Raw genomic sequence first — 18,511 nt, 5'->3', positions numbered from 1 at the left:
CAGCTTCGGATTTCCTCCCGCCCAGCTCCCGCAGCTCCGCAAAGGCATCCTCGTGCGGGGCCTTCCGGGCCGACTTTCAGGGGTCCCTGGCTGGTTCTCGGGTGGGGGGTGGAGAGGCCGGAATGAGCCGCCCGCGGCGCGGTAAGCACCCGGCAAGGCTAGGCGAGCACCCCCGAGCCGGGATGAAGGGGGCAGCGGGCCAGGCAGACCGGCCAGGAGGGCCTCGAGGCTCAGGGGGCCCCCCTACAGGCCGCGCCTCTGCCCTCCTCCCAGTCCCCGCGAGGAGCACAGAGACGCTTCCCGTTACCCCCAGCGAAGCTGAGGCCCAGAGAGGTTAGGCTGCCTTGTCGAGCTCAGCAAGCGGACTTTGAGCCGAGCCTTGAAAGATGGGAGATCCGGACGTCTGGAAGGGGGCGGCTGCTTGGTAGGCGGCGGAAAGACTTGGGCAAGGCAGGGAGGTGGGCCGGGGTGCAGGGTGGGGCCGGACGGGCAGTGAGCAGGGTCCGGCCGGAGGGCGGGAACCCGGCAAACACGTCCATCTGCCCGAGGGTCAGTGTTGGCTGCGCGGAGCATCGGGGTGCTGGACGGTCAGACGGAAGCATCGGGGAGCATCGGGGGTGCTGGACGGTCAGACGGAACCCAGGGGCGCATCGGGGGTGCTGGACGGTCAGACGGAACCCAGGGGAGCATCGGGGGTGCTGGACGGTCAGACGGAACCCAGGGGAGCATCGGGGGTGCTGGACGGTCAGACGGAACCCAGGGGAGCATCGGGGGTGCTGGACGGTCAGACGGAACCCAGGGGAGCATCGGGGGTGCTGGACGGTCAGACGGAACCCAGGGGAGCAGTGAGGAGGTTGTCCAGCGTCTGCTGGAGAGCTGTCGAGGCCGGCTGGGAGGCGCTAGGAGGGCTCCCCCGGGGAGGCGGCCAGGCCTTGCAGGCTCTGTGGCACCGAGTGAGGGCTGGGAAGTCGGTTCTGGGAAGAAAGCAAATATCTGCGCTTTGATGGGGGGCGGAGGGGCTGGATTCTTGCTGCTCTACCTACACAAACCCTCGTCTGCGCCCTCAAGGCCTGGGAATGGCGGGAAGGCCAGGCGGGCCGCCCGCGGAGGCGGCGTAACCGTCGGGGCTGAGGGGGTGGGCTGCTCGCGGAGGGGCGGACCGCGGGGGCTGAGGGCTTGGGACCGTCAGCAGGGCGCCTGGCAAACGGGTTGGACCGGCTGAGGAGGGGGTACAGCCTTTGGGTGGGGCGAGCTCGCCACGCTCCCGACTCGCTGCCTCGGGGCTGGTGACCTGGGAGGCCACATCCGGGGCGTCAGCCTGGGCGGGGCGTGGGGGAGGCGCCGGCCCGGCGGAGAGGGCAAGGGGCGTGGCCAGATCCGGGGGGGGTCCCACCCCCTACCCCCACCCCCTACCCCCACCCCCTACCCCGCCATCAGAAACAGGAACTTAACGCGGTCCCCAGCCTTTGTCAAACCCGGCCACCGGCTGTCCTGTCCCTCTGCCTTTCCACAGCCAGCTGCTCCCCAGCGGTGTCCCCCGCTCCGTCGTCTTCACTCCGCCCCCCGCCCGCCCTTCTCAGCCCCTAACGAGGCAGAGGCCACGGTGGCCGCGTCCTCAGCCCTCCCCGGCCACCCTTGGCCACAGAGCCCTCTTCTGTCCCGTCTGCACCCACTCTTCCTGGAGGTGAGCTCTGCTCCCCGGGAGTCATCAGCCCCCCCAGCACGGCCCGGCTAAGGGGACCCGGAGCGCCCAGTTCGGACCCCTCTGCTTCCCGAACTTCGGCCCCCACAGCCGGCGGGGTCGGGAGGCTTCCTGCCCACCTCTTGCAAGGCTCCTGTGACATACCATGCCCAACCCAGATGCCCAACCCAGCTTCCTCCTTGGGCTCAAACCACGTGGATCTGAATCGCAGCCAGCTCCAGCTCTTACGCTGTGGGATTTGAGAACAAACTACTTCCCTCCATGTGCCCCATAAAATGCGGATAATAATAGTGCCCACCTCCTAGCGTGGTACTGAGGAGTCGGTATAAGTTCTTGGAACGGTGCCAGGCGCGGAGTCAGCGTTCAGCTCCGAGTGCGTTTGATTCTAAGGAGAGGACACTTTCCTTCCCCCGCCCAGCCCGGCTGTCCCCGGAGACTGTGGCTGTCCCCGGAGATTGTGGCCCCCAAGAAGGCCCCCCACCGCCCAGCTCCCCTGTTCCGGTCCTGCTGTAACCCTTGCCCACTGAGTGTGGGTGGGAAGTGAAGCCGGGGTCTAGTGAGGGGGTTGTCCCTTGTGAGATTAGGTCATAAAAAGACAGACTTGTGTCTGGGGGGCTCTCTCTCTTGCTGTCTTGTTCTGGGGGGAGCCCATAGCCATGCCCTGAGCTCCCCATCTCTGCCAACCCCCACCCCCACCCCCACCCCCTTTTGCCTCTGGATCCCATCAATCCCCAAGTCTCAGTGGCTGTGCCTCCTAGATAATCTCCTGGGTCCCTTTCCTCCTTCCTAGGAGCTCTCCACCCCCCCCACCCCCCCACCCGGCTCCTTTCCCAATTCAGGGCGTTGGGGAAGAACCCCAGCCGAAGTGAGTTCTTCCTGCCGTTGCTGGGCAGCCAGAAGGGGTCTCCTCCAGCCCCTTCCCCTTTAAGCCTCCCTGCCCCTCCCCTCGGCTGAGCCCCTCCTGCCCCTGGAACTCCAGCCTGCCCTCCTCACCCAGTGCTCCCGCCTCCGGTTCCTTTCCCCAAGAATCCTTGATGGCTCCTTGCTCACCCCGACTGCACACAGAGGAGAAGCACAGAGCCTGGGGCTCCCTGGGGCTCCCTGGGGCTCGCCTCTACCCGTCAGAGGGCTTCTTAGTCCTCCCCGTCCTACTGGCCTCAGTGACCAAAAGGCAGCAGCAATGGCTGTCCTTGCGCCTCCCTGGGTTGTTGGCGGGATCAGAGAGAGGAAGGCTTTGTGAAAGACTGCCATCGCCCTTATTATTATTTATTATCGTTGTTGTTATAAACACTCTGAAACAAGATGCTCAAAGCCATAGGATAGCTATTAAGAAATTCCAGAAACTGGGGCACCTGGGTGGCTCAGTAGGTTAAGTGCATGCCTTCGGTTCAGGTCCTGATCTCCGGGTCCTGGAATTGGCCCTGGAGTCAGGCTCCCTGTTCAGCGGGGAGCCTGCTTCTCCCTCTCCCTGCCCCCTGCTCCAGCTCTCTCTCTCAAATACATAAATAAAATATTTTAAAAATTTAAATTAGGGGCACCTGGGTGGCTCAGTCAGTTAAGTGTCTGCCTTCTGCTTGCTCCGGTTGTGATCCCAGAATCCTGGGATAGAGCCCCAAGTTGGGCTCCCTGCTCTGCAGGGCAGCGGTGGGTGGGGGGAAGAGTCTGCTTCTCCCCCTCACCCTGCTTGTGTTCCCTCTCTTGCTGTCCCTCTCTCTGTCAAATAAATAAATCTTTAAAAATTTTTAAATTAAAAAAAAAAGAAAAAAATGTCAAAAACCAGCAAAAATTCACTGGACCCTTCCCTAGAGGGGCACGCAGTGTAGGGAGAGAAGGGGAAGGTGCAGGTTGAGCCTGGATTCAACGTCCTGCCCATCAGCTGAATCTCCAATGAAAGGGCTCTGCCAGGCCAATTCTCCCTCCTCAGACACAGTAGACACTGCCTGGGGCCACCCTACCTTTTTTCTTTTTCTTTTTTTTTTTTTTTTAAAGATTTTATTTATTTCTTTGCCAGAGAGAGGGAACACAAGCAGGGGGACTGGAGGAAAGAGAAGCAGGCTTCCCGCTGACCAGGGAGCGCAATGCGGGGCTCAATCCCAGGACCCTGGGACCATGACCTGAACCGAAGGCAGACTGAGCCACCCAGGCACCCCAAGGGGCCACCCTACTTTTAGAGGCCCATGAAATGCTTCCATTTTGTTTCAAATCAGAAAGCAAGAAGAAAGAAAGGAAGGAAGGAAGAAAGAAAAAAGCTTTTAGGGTGAAGAAAATGTTTTATTCATCTCTACACCAATGCAGTCACAAGATAAAACTTTGAGGGGCGCCAGGGTTGTGAGATCAAGCCCCACGTCAGAGTCTGTGTTGGGCGTGGAAATTCCTTGAGATTCTCTCTCCCTCTCTCTGCCCCTCCCAATGCTCTACTGCTCTAAAAAAAATTAATATAATAATAAAACTTTCATATTTTTAATGGAGGCAGGAGCCTCAGCAGGTAAAGTGTCATGGGTGTATGAAAGTTAAATGCAGCCTGGGACTGGGGCTGGGCCCTGAGCAAGGTTTTCATATGCTGAGTCTCCGTCTGCTGGCCTCTGCAGGGAGTGTGGTCATATACTCCCAGCGAGCATTAGGGAGCCATGCAGGCTGGGTGCTGGGCTCCCGATTCCTCCATCCACTGTCCAGTGGGGATCTCTGATTGTCATTCTGCACTTGACCCACAGCATAATGGAGGCCGGCAAGGTCCAGGCCTCAGGAGCAGCTTAAAAGGATTAAAAGGAGCAGAAGGAGGGGTGCTTGGGTGGCTCAGTGGGTTAAGCCTTTGCCTTCAGCTTGGGGCATGGTCTTAGGGTCCTGGGATCGAGCCTCTGCTCAGCAGGGAGCCTGCTTCCCCCTCTCCCTCTGCCTGCCTCTCTGCCTACTTGTGATCTCTGCTTGTCAAATAAATAAATAAATATTTTTTTTTTTAAGGGGGTAGAAGGAAAGTAGGGGTCACCGAGCCAAATGAGTCAGTCATACAAGGAAACCTTTGAAAAAGAGAGATCTGGCTGAAGAAACCTTTTTCCTCACTCTCAGTTGGTGAAACAGAGACCCGGGGAGTTCTCTGTGGTAGGTCGAGCCTCCCAGGTTAGGAGCGGAGCAGGACAAGGGACAAGGCCTTCCCAAATCCTGTCAACAGCCCAGTCACCTGGGGCAGGCCGCTGGGCACTTTCCTGCCTCAGTGCTTCTCTGTGACCTGGGGACGCGTCGCTCACCTGCCTTCCAGGCAAGGAAGCTGCTGTTAGAGGGGTTCGGTGGTGGACGAGGGGCTGCATCCAAGGACCTGCTCTCCAGGCTTGGACGGCCAGTCTCTCTCAGGGAATGTATTGCTCTACCCAGAAGATGCTCGGAGGAGTTCGACAGCCTGATGAAAGGCCCAGGGGAGTGTTGGGTGCAGGAAGTCTTTCCTAGGTATGTATCCCAATACTGAGATTTATTACCTGGGGGAACAGTGCCACTTACACACGAATACGCCCCCAGTGACTGTCACCTAGCACACTCCACGAGACACGCAGGCATTCGCTTAGACACTGCACGGGGACACACAGGCAACCTGTGCAGAGACGCAGAGCAGGGGACGGAATTCTCCAGCCCCCTCCCATCTGGCTTCCTCCGATCTCAATCTCTTACAGACGCTGCCCGCCTGTACAGCCTGGGACAAAGCCAGAGAGGCAGAGCCTGTCCTTGGTAAGAGATGGGCTTGGCCTGCCCCCTCCAGCCCACAGTGCCATCAAGACCCTCCACTCAGGGCAGCCTGGGAGCGCGCGGTGGAGAGGCCTCCTGGGCAGCCCTGCTCGCCTCTGGGCCCAGCTCCCTCCCAGCCTGCGGGGAGAATCCCGCTATGGATGGGGGTGACCCCTGCCCCCCGACCACCCCAGCTGCCTCCCTTCAGGGTACGCGCTGCAGAGAAGGTGGCCAGGAGACCTCGCTGAGGTGCAGCGTCCTCCAAAGTGTGTCGGGGAAACTCCTGTGGGCCCTCAGAGGCTGGGGGCGGGGGGCGCTGACCGCCTCCGGGCCTCAGTTTCTTCCAGAAAGACAGGCCCGGAACCAAGAGGCACCGTGGAGGCTGGGGGTGGGGTCGGGCGTGGGCGCCTCCCTGCCAGGCCTGGCGGGCCGTGGGCGTTCTCGCAGGAGCCAGACGGTGGAGGAGGAGCCGGATGGGGGTGGGAAGCGCCGGCTGGGGCGGGGGGGAGAGCCAGCCGCGGGGAGGGAGCCAGCCGAGCGCCTCAGGCTCCCCAGAAAGGGCCTCCAGCCTCCCAGCTGGGAGAGGCCACGCCCTCTCCCTAGGAGGCCGGCAAAGCCCGGGTGGAGGAGGGGCGGGGGTCGTCTTGGCCCTGGTGTGCTGCTCCTAGTGTACCCCTCGCCAGCCTCCAGGGCCCAGAGGAGCTCTGGTACAGATCCCTGGCCATCTCCAAGGCCTGGGCCTCCGTCTCCACCGCCATAAAATGAGGGGCTTCTGGCTCCCTGCCTGCCGGCTGCCTCTGGAGCCCCTGGGCACTGGGGTCTACTGCATTCAGGAGGCTGTCCCCAAAGCTACTACCTTTACCTTCTCTCCAGGTCGCAGAGGGGTTGCAAAACCCTGGACTTCACAGCCCAGGACCTGGGATCCCCGTGTCTGCAGTTCCCACCCTCTGAGGCTCGGTGGCCGCTGGGCTGTGGAAGGGGAGGCCATGGAAGGGGACCTCCCCACTCCTACCCTCTGCGGCTATGTGAAAAGCCAGGCCAGGCACTCTGGCCACCCCTGCTTGGGGCGCTGGGGAACGGGTACATGCTGGGCCTCAGGACAGTCATGGTCATGGGCGTGTGGCAATGCCCAGGGCCCATCCCAGGCCAGGGAGGAGCTTCCTTAACTAGAGCGTGAAGTGATACTCTCATTGGATCCTGGACCCCCCCCCCCCCCAGCTGGACCCTGGGGCTGGCTCCAGGCCCAGAGGCGGGGATCTGAGCCCTCAGGGGTGGGCCCAGCCAGCTGGCCACCTGGCAGAGTCCCACTCTGGGGCTTGATGGTCTACGCTACATAAGATTCTGGGGGACGGAGCAAAGCCCCAGCGTTTCACAGGTCACCGGGGCTCAGTCTCCAGCCTGGGGAATGGGAACAACTCCATCTCAAGGACCCACTCCCAGCAGGGAAGAGCCAGCCTGGCACACGGCCTGCTGGGCCCTGCTTCCCTGCATGAACCGGGTGGCCTTGGGATGGTGGAACAGAGAACTTGGCTGGAGCCAAGAACTTCAAAGGGGTGGAGCTAGGCAGGCCCCTAAACATCTGGAACCTTCTACAAAATCCAGGTCCACTGTGGGGCGGGGCTTGGGGACCTGGCCCGCCCACCTACAGTGGTGGGAGGCTGGGCCTGCTGGAAGGCTGTAGCAGGGCTCAGGTACCGGTTCTGCCCGTGGCCTGTTTCTCCATAGGTATCCTGGGCGCCCAAAGTCACCCTTGCCCCCGCCTGACCTCCTGGGCCAGCGCCCCCCCCCCCCCGCCCCCACAGCCCATCTCTGCAGAAAGCACCTCCCTCCCCGCACAGACCCCTACTGTCCCCCTAAGGCCAGGTCCTTCACACTGCTCAGTCATTCTGCGGGTCTGCCACTCCTAAATATTCACAGCTCCTGCCTTTGCTTCTCCTCTACCCGCCCCAGCTAGGTACTCCCCTGAGGGCAGCCCCTCTGCGCCCCTCACTGCCCTCCCTCTGTCAGGGAGGAGCTGTCCCCAAGGGCCTCCCGGCAAGCGCTTGTGGAAAGCCAGAAAGTGTGAATGTACAGAAACACACCAGTCAACAGATGCCATTTGCGGCCTCACAAGAATCCCACGTTATCCTCATTTTACCAATGAAGTGAGCCCAGAGAGTTAAGTGACTTGCCTAAAGCCACACAGCCCTGAAATGGCAGACTTGATTTGAAGCGGGGTCAGTGGGTCTTGGGCACTGGGCCTCCCCCTGCATCTTGTCAGGGGCCCTGACAAGATGCAGGGGGAGACCCTGTGGCCCTCACAGCCAGGCTGACAGAGGAACAGAGAAGCGCCAGGTCCCCATGAGAGGAGGGTGAGCTGGTCCTGCTTCCTCTCCTGCCTGAGGAAGGAAGTTGTTCATGTCAGGAACCCATGAGAGAGGGGTTCAGATACCAAAAGAGCAGGTTGGGCCTGGGCCTGGGCCCACTGAGACCATGGAGGCCCCCGAGGGTCTTAGTCTAGGGGCCTGACTGACGGCAGGATTGGACAGCGGTCCCCTGCCTTGCGCCCTGAGGGGCGGCCTGTGTTGGGCCTCCAAGATGCTCGGGCCCCAGCCAGCGCCCTGAGGGGTTCCCTTGCTTACTCCACAGTAGCTGAGGGGTATGGGATCCGGGTCCTCCTCTGGGTGCCCCACCCCTCTCCTCGGGGGCGGGGTGGGGGAGGGGAGAATAAGTAAAAAAAAAAGAAAGGATCTCACTTAACCTCACTGGCTCCTGGTTTGCAGATGAAGAATAGGAGACGGAGAGAGGCTCCGTGACGGCGGCGGCTGCCCGGCTCACGCGTGTATGTTCAGGATCTGAACAAAGGTTATCCGGCCCAGAACCCTGTTCTTAATCACTAAGGTCACAGGACTTTTGTATGAAACAGCTTGAGACCCATCTCGAAATCGGGAGAATGTCCTTCCTGCTTCCCTGGGCGCCTGACTCTGTCCCTCAGTGGACCCAGGTGCTCCTGGGTGCTTCCTCAGGCCTGGAAAATGATTAAGAAATCGGCTGTGACAGGGACACCCTTCCCGGCTACCTGACAGCTGGGGTCACCCCACGCTGAAGACAGAGAGGGAGACAAATCCTAAGAGACTCTTAACTCTAGGGACAAACTGAGGTCCTGGAGGGGCGGGGATGGGGGATGGGGTGACTGGGTGACGGGCATGAAGGAGGACCCGCATGGCATGAGCCCTGGGTGTCACACGCAACTGATGAATCGTTGACCTCTACCTCGGAAACTAATAAATATAGTATATGCTAGCTAAACTGAATTTTTTTTTAAGATTTTATTTATTTATTTGACAGAGATCACAAGTAGGCAGAGAGGCAGGCAGAGAGAGAGGCAGAGAGAGAGTAGGAAGCAGGCTCCCTGCTGAGCAGAGAGCCCGATGCGGGGCTCGATCCCAGGACCCTGAGATCATGACCCGAGCCGAAGGCAGCAGCTTAACCCACTGAGCCACCCAGGCGCCCCTGAATTTAAATTAAAAAGAAGGAGGAGGAGGAGAAGAAGAAGCAGTTTGTGGGCACCTGGGTGGCTCAGTGGGTTAAGTCTCCAACTCTTGATTTCAGCTCAGGTCATCATCTCAGAGTCATGAGCTAGAGCCCCAGTCCGGCTCTGCACTCAGCCCAGCGTCTGCTTGTCCCTCTCCCGCTGCCCCCCATCCCCTGCCCCCATTCTCTCTCAAATAAAGAAATAAATAAATCTTTATTTAAAAACGAATTAAAGGGGGCGCCTGGGTGGCTCAGTGGGTTAAGCCGCTGCCTTCGGCTCGGGTCATGATCTCAGGGTCCTGGGATCGAGCCCCGCATCAGGCTCTCTGCTCAGCAGGGAGCCTGCTTCCTCCTCTCTCTCTCTGCCTGCCTCTCTGCCTACTTGTGATCTCTGTCTGTCAAATAAATAATATCTTTAAAAAAAAAAAAAAAAGGAGGAAAGAAAGAAAGAAGACCTTGCTTAAAAAAAAAAAAAAAAAAAATTAAGTTAGTTCCCAGTCTCCATTAGGCTTAGGTGTGGTCATGTGACTGAACTTTGGCCTGGATGTAAATACAGTTTTTGACATTAGGAAGCATTCTTAAAGGGCAGGGCACACCCTCCTCCCCTTCCTTCTGCTGTTGCCTATAATACAGATCTAATGGCAGGAGCCTCGGCAGCCATTTTGGACTGTGAAATGATCTTGGAAATGAAAACTCTGCATGGCACAGCCACACTATAGACGGAGCCCAGGCTCCTGGCACCATGATACTGCTTGACATAGAATCCCTGGCCACCTACAAACATCTTTCTTTTTTTTTTTTTTTTTCCCAAGACTTCTATTTATTTATTTGAGAGAGATATACATACATACATACAAGAGACAGCACAGAGGAAGACTGAGCAGGGAGTCCAGAGGCGGAACTCGATCCCAGGACCCTGGGACTGTGACCTGAGCCGAAGGCAGACACTTCACCGACTGAGCCACCCCGGCGTCCCCACCTATAAACATCTTGAGTGAGAAAGAAAACTAAACTTTCATCCTGTCTAAGCCATCATTTGGGGGTTTCTTCTGCATCTGTTTGACTCAGTCCAATGCTCTTCTCACTGTCTTAGGAGTCTCTGTCATCCCCAGGGCACCCTGGGCCCCAGGGCTTAAGGAGTAGCTGCACCCCTCTCCAGGCCCTTGGGGCAAGTGAGAGAAGCAGCAGGTGTCCTCTCTCCAGGACACTGCCTGGTGATGGCTGGAAAGCTGGAATCATGGTCAAACCCAGAGGACCACGAGGGCCTAGGGCCACAGTCCCCTCACCAGGCCTCCTTGATGCAGACTGGTTGGGTCTGAGGACCTGGGGGGTGGAGGGGGCGTCACACAGGACAGCCAAGAGGGTTCTTGGCTTCTTACAGGAGGGAAATCAAATGCGAGCCAGCAGAGGCGAGAGCAGAATTTATCGAAGGCACATAGAGCAGGTAGAGACAGAGTGTCTGGGAGACGTGGAAAGCAGAGGGATGTCTGGTCTTTGCTTGGGGTCCAGGGTATTCATGAGGATCGTGGTCCCATGCACACATCTTTTCAGGCATCCAGGCAGAAAGACAAGTGTTTGGGTGTCCTCCCAAAGTCGGTTATGCCCTGGAGCCAGGGGACTTGGTGAGTCAGTGGTCTTGGAAAGGATGACCCAGCGGGTCACTCCTTAGATGTTATCTGTCCTGCTGGAAAATTCCAAAGAAGTCGCTAAGTCCTTGACCTTTTTAAGGAAGACATACATTGTCTGTTTTGTAGCGGGTATGTGAAGTAGGGGTGCAGGTCCTAGGAAGCATAGAGGAGGAGGAAACCGGTCTTCTGGGGTCCCTGTCAGTGTCCTCTCCCTCCCCCTTCCTCGACCTTTCTGTGCTCTCCAGGCCCCTGGCCTCTCTGGCTTCAGTCTGCCTTTCGGCCTTGTCTGCCTCCCTCCCACACTGCTGTGGCTCAGAGATAACAAGTAGGACCCTGGAGCAGGAGGCTGGCGTTCCTCTGGCCGACCTGTGGGGTTTGGGAGGGCAGCCACCTAGGGCTCCCTTGCTGACCTGTTCCTGTTGCAGGGGACTGACCCTTTCATTTGGTGAGTCTCCCTGAAGCTTGTCACAAGGCAGGCTGGTCCTTTCTCCCTGAAGCAGCAGATGGAACATAACCTTCTCGAACTTCCCCACCATGCTTCCTAAATTGTGGAGGCCCATGAACTCAGAAGATGGGACCTGCTGCCAGCACGAAAGCCCTCGGTTGACTGAAGAATCCCTGTGGGGGTGGCAGTCTGCCCTTCTAACAGGGGAACGAAGCAATGATGTTGAGGTAATGAAGAAGGGAGTTTTTACGCCTTCACTTGCTTCCCCGCCTCCAACCCGAAATGTCTGAGTCAGCCCGATGCTCTGGAAGCAGATCCATGTCTGCCCTGTGGCGATTCTCCCCCATCGAACTCCTCGTTGAGAAACAACGTTGCAGGAAGGCGTGAGTTCTGTGGTCAGAGTGACTGGTTTCCATTTGTGGCCCCCATGTTGTCAGCTGTGTGACCCTGGGCAGGTCACTTACCCTCTCTGAGCCTCCAGGAAGCCATTGGGAGACTTCTCCCGGGGCCAGGTCCCCTCCCTCCCCACATCCTGCTGCCCAAACGTCCAGGCTCCTCAGCCTGCTGCTCAGGACCCAGGGCCGAGTTCAGGAAGAACTCCCCCACTCCCCTCAGTCCCTGGCTCCCCGAAACCTACTTTCTGCCTCTGAATTTCACGACTCTGTGTATCTCATCTGAGTGGAATCATGCGGGATTCGTGCTTCTGCGACTGGTCTGTGTCCCTCAGCATCGTGCCCCCCACATTCAGCTGTGCCGCAGCCCGGGTCAGCATTTCCATCTGTTTACGACTGAGTGATACTTCATTGTACAGCTAGACTGCATTTTGTTTATCATTCATCTGGGTTTTTTAATTTTTAATTTATTAATTTGTTATTTTTAAATATTTTATTTATCTACTTGACAGAGAGAGAGAGAGGCAGAGACCACAAGCAAGGGAGAGGGAGAAGCAGGCTTTCCCCCCATCAAGGAGCCCCAGGCAGCGCTGGATGCCAAGACCTCTGGGATCAATGGCCTGAGCTGAAGGCAGACCCAAGCGCCCCTCAACTGTTGTTTTTTTTTTTTTTTTTAATTGTTAAGTTTTTTTTTAATTTTATTTTTTAATGTTTTACTTTTCTTTTCTTTTTTTTTTAATTTTTTAAAAAAATATTTTATTTATTTAATTGACAGACAGAGATCACAAGTAGGCAGAGAGGCAGGCAGAGAGAGAGAGAGAGAGAGAGAGAGAGAAGCAGGCTCCCTGCAGAGCAGAGAGCCCGATGCGGGGCTCGATCCCAGGACCCTGAGATCATGACCCGAGCTGAAGGCAGCAGCCCAACCCACTGAGCCACCCAGGCGCCCCTAATTTTTAAGTTTTTTTAAATTTATTTGAGAGAGAGAGAAGCTGGGAGAGAGAGGGAGAGAGAGAATCTTAATTAAAAAAAATTTTTTTTAGGTATTTGAGACACGGAGAGCATGAGTGGAGGGAGGCAGAGGGAGAGGGAGACGCAGACTCCCCGCTGAGCTGGGAGCTCCATCCCAGGACCCTGGGTCAGGAGCTGAGTGAAGGCAGATGCGTGACGACTGAGCCACCCAGGCGCCCCGAGTACCTTAATTTTAAGCTCCACACCCGGTGCAGGAGCCCCAGTCGGGCAATCTCATGATCCTGAGATCATGACCTGAGGTGAAGGACACTTAACGGACCAAGCCACCAGGCGCCCCACTCCAGTCACCTGCTGACGGACACCTGGGTCTCCCATCTGCCACCGAGTGCGTGTGGCGCTGCCACGGACATGGGTGCGCGGACCAGGAGCATCATCTTGGTGGTGGCGACTTCACGCTACCGCATACTGGAGCCACAGTTTCACTGCGCGTGGCCGTGAGGGGCCGTGGGCATCTGAAGCCATTCGGGTGATTCACGGACAGACATTCAAGGTTGAGTTCAAGGTGATGGCGAAAGGCCGCATGGGCCTGGGTACGGCTTGGGTTGGAGAAGTCTGAGGTGGGTCAAGGGGACGCCTACCGCAGGCTTCTCTCCCGGCCTCTCCCTCTGCGAGGGTCCTTGGCCTCAACCCTGCTGGTGACCCTCCCCCCGACCGCCCTCCCCGGCCTAAGGGACCCATGACGGCCAGAAGCCGTCCCTACCCCACAGGTCCGTCTGGTTCTGTTTTGACTCGGGTCCCGGGGAGGCATCAGATTGGCTCTGCTCTCCTCAGGCCGTTCCTGACAGGTCACTGGGCAGTCCATATGGGCTGCCCCTGGTCAGGCGTCCATGCCTGGTCCAATCAGCCGCGGGGCCTGTTCCTGTGCACCTGACGTCCCCTGGCGGTGTGACGGGGGCTGCCGGTAGGGGGGACCTTGAGGTCCCCAGGAGGATGAAGGTCAAGCTTCATGACCAAGCTTGACCATGACCAAGGGTGGTTGGGGGAGCATTCGTGTATCTGGGCTGAGCCTCCCAGGTGCCCTTTCTAACAAGACACCTGAGTCTTGGCGCCTGGGGAGTTGGTTGGTGTAGGGATAGGAGAGGGGGTGTGTTTTGAGGGGGTGTTCCAGGGTCTCCCCAGACACTGCTCTTCTCCTGGGCAACGCACTCTTGTGCCCGCCTGCCAGCGCCCCTTTTCTCACTCGGGGGGCCCCCACCGTGAGAACTTCAGCTCCTGTGCTTTTTTTGACCTGACCTCAAGTCCTAGGTTGTCCTCTTTGGGGTCTAGGTCTCTGCACTGACTCTTCAGTGAGTGGCAGCGCACAGGGATCTGAGGGTACCCCTGCCCTTGGGCTCCAGGCTCAAGAGAGCCATACCCTGTCCCCCTGCGGGGCTGGGGTGGGGGAGGCTGTTTCTGCCTCACGGCCTGGTAGCCTGGAACGCTGTGCTGTCTCGCTGTCAAGACTTCTCCCTGGGGATCCTTCCTCCCTTAAGTGTTAGCAGGGGCTGGGCCCCGCCCTGACAGAGGAGCGTCTCTAATTGTTCGGGACTAATTGCACGCTTCACCTGCGCACCTGGGCGGGGCCTCCCCTGGGCCCTGAGCTTGTTATTGGAAGGAAACAGATTTCCCCTGTTTGGGAGAATGCAGACTGGGGGGATTGTGGTTTGGAGCATCTATCATTCAAGACAGGCCTCATTCCCTCAAGGAAGGTTTGCTGTAAACAGCTCAGAGGGCACCCCTCCCACCCAGCAGGGGCTCCTGACCTAAGGGACAGCAGGTGGCACCCTGCAAAATCCCCAGGCCCCAAGGGTTTGGGCAGACCTGGAAGGTTGGGGCTGCCCCCAGCGCGGGGGGTGGGTGGGTGCGGGCTGGCTCTCAGCTGAGCCGCAGGCCACTCCCTGGGCCTAGGCCTGCATCCTTTCTCTTTTTAAGAAATATGTGTATGTATATTATAATAATTATTATTTTTAGCAGGCTCCACACCCAGCGTGGAGCCCAGCCTGGGGCTTGAACTCACCATGCTAATATCAAGACCTGAGCTCAGATCTAGGCCTGGACACTTAACCAACGAAGCCCCGATTTTTTTTTTTTTAAAGATCTTACTTATTTATTTGACAGACAGAGATCACAAGTAGGCAGAGAGGCAGGCAGAGAGAGGAGGAAGCAGGCTCCCTGCTGAGCAGAGAGCCCGATACGGACTCGATCCCAGGACCCTGGGATCATGACCTGAGTTGAAGGCAGCAGCTTAACCCACTGAGCCACCCAGGCGCCCCCCAACGAAGCCCCTATTGATGCATAACTTATACACTATGACATCCCCTGGCTTTAAGGGCAGGTCAGAGCCTTCCAGGAAGTGTATGCGGTCCTCAGTCCTCAGCACAATCCAGGTGTAGCCCCTGCTCCGCGCTCCAGCCCCAGGCAACCTCTCACTGGCTTCGCCCCTTCCCTACACTTGAAGGTCAGAACCTCACAATGTGTAATATTTGTGTTTGGTTTCTTACTTTTTAAGAATCTTTTATTGTGACACCACCACCCTCTTAACACAATTTGCAGTATACAGCACATTCGTGGGCTCTACGGCGTGTTCAGCTTTTTGCCCTTATCATGTGTTCGAGGTTTACTCCGTGGCATGCATCAGGTGTTTTCATCCCCTTCTGCGGCTGGCAGTTTTCCGTGGTGCGGGTGCACTACGTCTTCTTGATCCATTCTGTGTGAGCGCGGGCTTCCATCCGTTGCTCTCAGCAGCGATGTCCGCGTGCAGATCTGTGTGTGGGTCTCACTTTGCATTTCTCTCGGGCAGATACAGAGCAGTAAGGTTGCTGTGTCATACAGTACAGGTGAGGAACTGCCTGTTTTCTGAAGCAGCCACACACACTATTTACATTCCCACCTGCACGGGGCGAGCGTTCTGGTCCTCCACAACCTTGTCAACAGTGGGTGTGCTCAGTCTATGGTTAGACGTTCCAGCAGGTGTGTACTGGTGTCTCATTTTGCTTTAACTTGCATTTCCTTTTTTTTTTTTTTAAAGATTTATTTATTTCGGAGAGACAGCCCAAATTGGTGGAACAGGTGGAGGAAGAGGGGGAAGCAGGCCCCCTGCCAAGTGGGGAGCCGGATGTGGGGCTTGATCCCAGGACCCTGGGATCCCGACCTGAGCCGAAGGCAGAGGTTTCAACCCACTGAGCCACCCAGGCGCCCCAAAGGTATCTTTTGAAGTGCAAATGTTTTTAATTTTTATAAAGTCCATTTTATCAAAATCAGAAAAAAAAAATATCTAAGACCTCTTTGTCTAATGCCAAAGTCATGAAGATTATCTCCCAAGCTCCTTCTTGAATTTACTTTATTTTCCCTCACCCCCCTCCCAGTTCCTAGGCCTGACAGTTCTACTTCCTCAGCTTTTTCTTTTCCCACTCAGACACCCCAGTTTTGTCCCCCTCTTTCCCCACTTTTGTCCCCCTTTAGCAGTGTTTCTGTTTTGTTTTATTTTGTTTAACTGTTTAACTGCGAGCATGGAGCCCACTGCGGGGCTTGAATTCTCAACCCTGAGATTGAGACCTGAGCTGAGAGCAAGAGTCTGACCTTGAACGGACTGAGCCACTCTGGCGCCCCTGTTTTTTTTCTTTCTTTCTTTCTTTCTTTTTTTTTTTTTTTAATTCTTAAATCAAATCATAACCCATGAGGGCAGGGATGTTTCTCTGTTTTGGTCAGTGATGAGTCCCCAGGGCCCAGGACAGTGTCTGGCATCGAGTAAGGGCTCAGCAGCTATCTGTTGGGTTCAGTCATATTGTTCCATCGCTTTGGGGAGAAAAGTCCAGCTGCGTGATCAAGGCCTACAGGCCTGACACGATCCGGCCCTGCACACCCTGCCCCCTTGCCCACCCCGTCCTGCCTGTCAGGCCTTCTCTCCGGTCCTCAGGTGTGCCAAGCTCACTCCCAAATCAGGGCCTTGGCTCTAATGGTTCCCTCTGCCTGGACTCGAATTCCCTCTGCATTCCTCAGGTCTGACACCTGTCCATCAGAGCTCAGCCTCAGTGTCCCCTTCTTGGAGGTGGTCCCCGGCCGCCCCATCTAAAGCAGCTGCCCCATCACCATGTCCCAAGACACATCGCATCGCCCTACTTTCACTGTCCACAGAACGCCACCTTTAATCCGAAAATTTCCCAGTTCATATCTTTACAGAGCGGTTGGTTATCCTCCGTGGGCCACAGGACAGGAGCAGGGAGGAGAACAGAGCACCTGCCCCTCTTTGGTCAAGGCCCTCCTCCTCCGGGAGCCCTCCCTGGTTTTTCCAGCCCTCGAAGTTCACCGTCTCCGTCTTCAGTTCTTTCCCGCTGCGGCAACCTGTGACATCGGGGGCGCCCGAGGGACCACGCTTCCTGATAGTCCTGGGCGCTGGGAAAGTCTCGTTCCACACTGACTCTGGGCTCGGCCATGTCCCTTGTTTGGGCCAGTGAGATGCGAGCAACTGTGATGGAGGTAGAGGTCTGATAAGCTCTGGCACATGGGCTTGTTCTCGGTGAAGCCCATGCACGTGCTGCGAGGAAGGTCCAGTTAGGCCTGCAGAGGCCCCGGAGAAGAGAGCCAAAGGATCTGGGATGACAGCCGGAGCTGGCCGCCCGCCGAGCTCCTGGTGGACAGCCCACACCAGCCGCCCATGAGAGCACTGAGGGTGTTTCGCCGCAGCCGGCTCATCGCAGGTGTATACATGAGCTCAGCCGATGTCACAGAAAGCAAAAGAACCCACTAGTCCGTGCAGAGAATTGTGAGAAATACGGACTCACTGCTGTCGCACGCCCCTGCTGTGGGGTTGTTTGTTACACAGCAGCAGACAGCTGATACACCCGTGGCGGTCCTTTGCGACTCAGTGTTCCCGCTCCTCACCCCTGCCCATCCCTCTTGAAGGTGGGCAACTCACCCAATTCACCCTCCCAGGCCCTCCCAGGCCTTACTGACCTGTCCTGTTCTCCCTCCACAGTGGACGTAAGAAAAGTCCAGGACTTCAGTGACACTTGGCAAGGCCTTCCTTACCCTCAAGGACCACAGCTCCCCACTGGGCAAGGGGAGGCTTCCTGGGGCTCCCTCATCTCCCCAAGCAGATAGCACTAGACCCTCAGTAGGATCCCTAAGGCGTGTCCTGGGGGGAGGGGGGTCCCTGCAGTGGAAGCAAAGGACAGTCTTGGAACACAGTAAGACGAGAGGTGGCCCAGCAGTGGGTTACAGGGATGGCTGGGGTCCCGGCCGGCCACGTCCCAGCTGTGCATCCTCTGGCCACCGGGCTGGCTCTCAAGAGGATCACAAAAATGCACCTGGCGAGAGTGAGGGAAGGGGCTGGTGTTGTGGGTCAGGGAAGCCCCCGGGCGGGCGGGTGTGTGTGTGTGTGTGTGGCCACTGGCTGGGTGGGCAATATTCCTGGGGGAGGAACAGCTAATGCTAAGGTTGGGCAGCGGAGGCTGTGCCCGGGGTCACTGCGGCCTGCAGGCCAGGAGGGTGCAGAAGCCGGGCTGGCGGCCTTGAGGCTGACTCTCGGTGGGGGCTGGAGCAGCGCTCGGCCTCACTTCCCAGGTCCGGAAATCGAAGCGCCCCTCGGCCTCTTCCGCTCCGGGAGAGCCGCCCTCTCCACGCGGCGCCCAAGCGGGGTCCGAGGGCTCCCGAGCCCGGGAGGCGCGGGGAGAGGAAACCCGGTTCCCCCCGCCCGCGGCTTCTCGCCCCTCCTCGCGGAACAACCCGCTCCGCTCCCTACGCCCCGGGACTTCCGATTGGCGGGTCAGGGCAGCGGCGGGCCCGAGCCCCGCCTCCGGGGAGGGGCTGCTGCAGGTTGCGGGGGAAGGGGCGGGGCGGGGCGGGCCGACCCGGCGGACGGGCGAACCCGGTGCCGGGGCAGCAGAGGGCCGCAGGGGTAAAGTGGGCAGGATCGTGGCTATTTGACAGCGGAGCCTGAGACCCAGAGGCTGGCGGGGGCCACGTAGCGAGTGGCGAGCGGGGTGAGGTGTCGGGGGCGGAGACCCAAGCCCGGGCAAGGGCACGCAGATGTCCTTGCCCCCGGGCGACCTGGCTCCACAGGCTCGCTGGGCCCGGGACCGGCTGCAGGCTGCGAAGACGCGCGCGGCCGCCA

At 58.0% G+C, this 18,511-nt stretch overlaps 1 long non-coding RNA gene across 2 annotated transcripts; it reads left to right on the top strand.

The window, feature by feature from the left end:
* Positions 1-233: 233 nt before the first annotated feature.
* On the top strand, positions 234-8,613 carry LOC131837012 (uncharacterized). Of its 2 annotated transcripts, XR_009355915.1 has the most exons (4): positions 234-424; positions 4,956-5,140; positions 5,362-5,416; positions 8,176-8,613. It is a non-coding gene; the product is annotated as an uncharacterized LOC131837012 (long non-coding RNA). The 2 variants fall into 2 exon arrangements; XR_009355914.1 differs by lacking the exon at positions 234-424 and having other exon boundaries at positions 4,579-5,140.
* Positions 8,614-18,511: the final 9,898 nt, after the last annotated feature.

The sequence above is a fragment of the Mustela lutreola genome, chromosome 7 (genome assembly GCF_030435805.1).
Source record: "Mustela lutreola isolate mMusLut2 chromosome 7, mMusLut2.pri, whole genome shotgun sequence".
NCBI lineage: Eukaryota > Metazoa > Chordata > Mammalia > Carnivora > Mustelidae > Mustela > Mustela lutreola.
The sequence above is the reverse complement of the archived record's forward strand: the minus strand, read 5'-3'. Positions and strand labels throughout refer to the sequence as shown.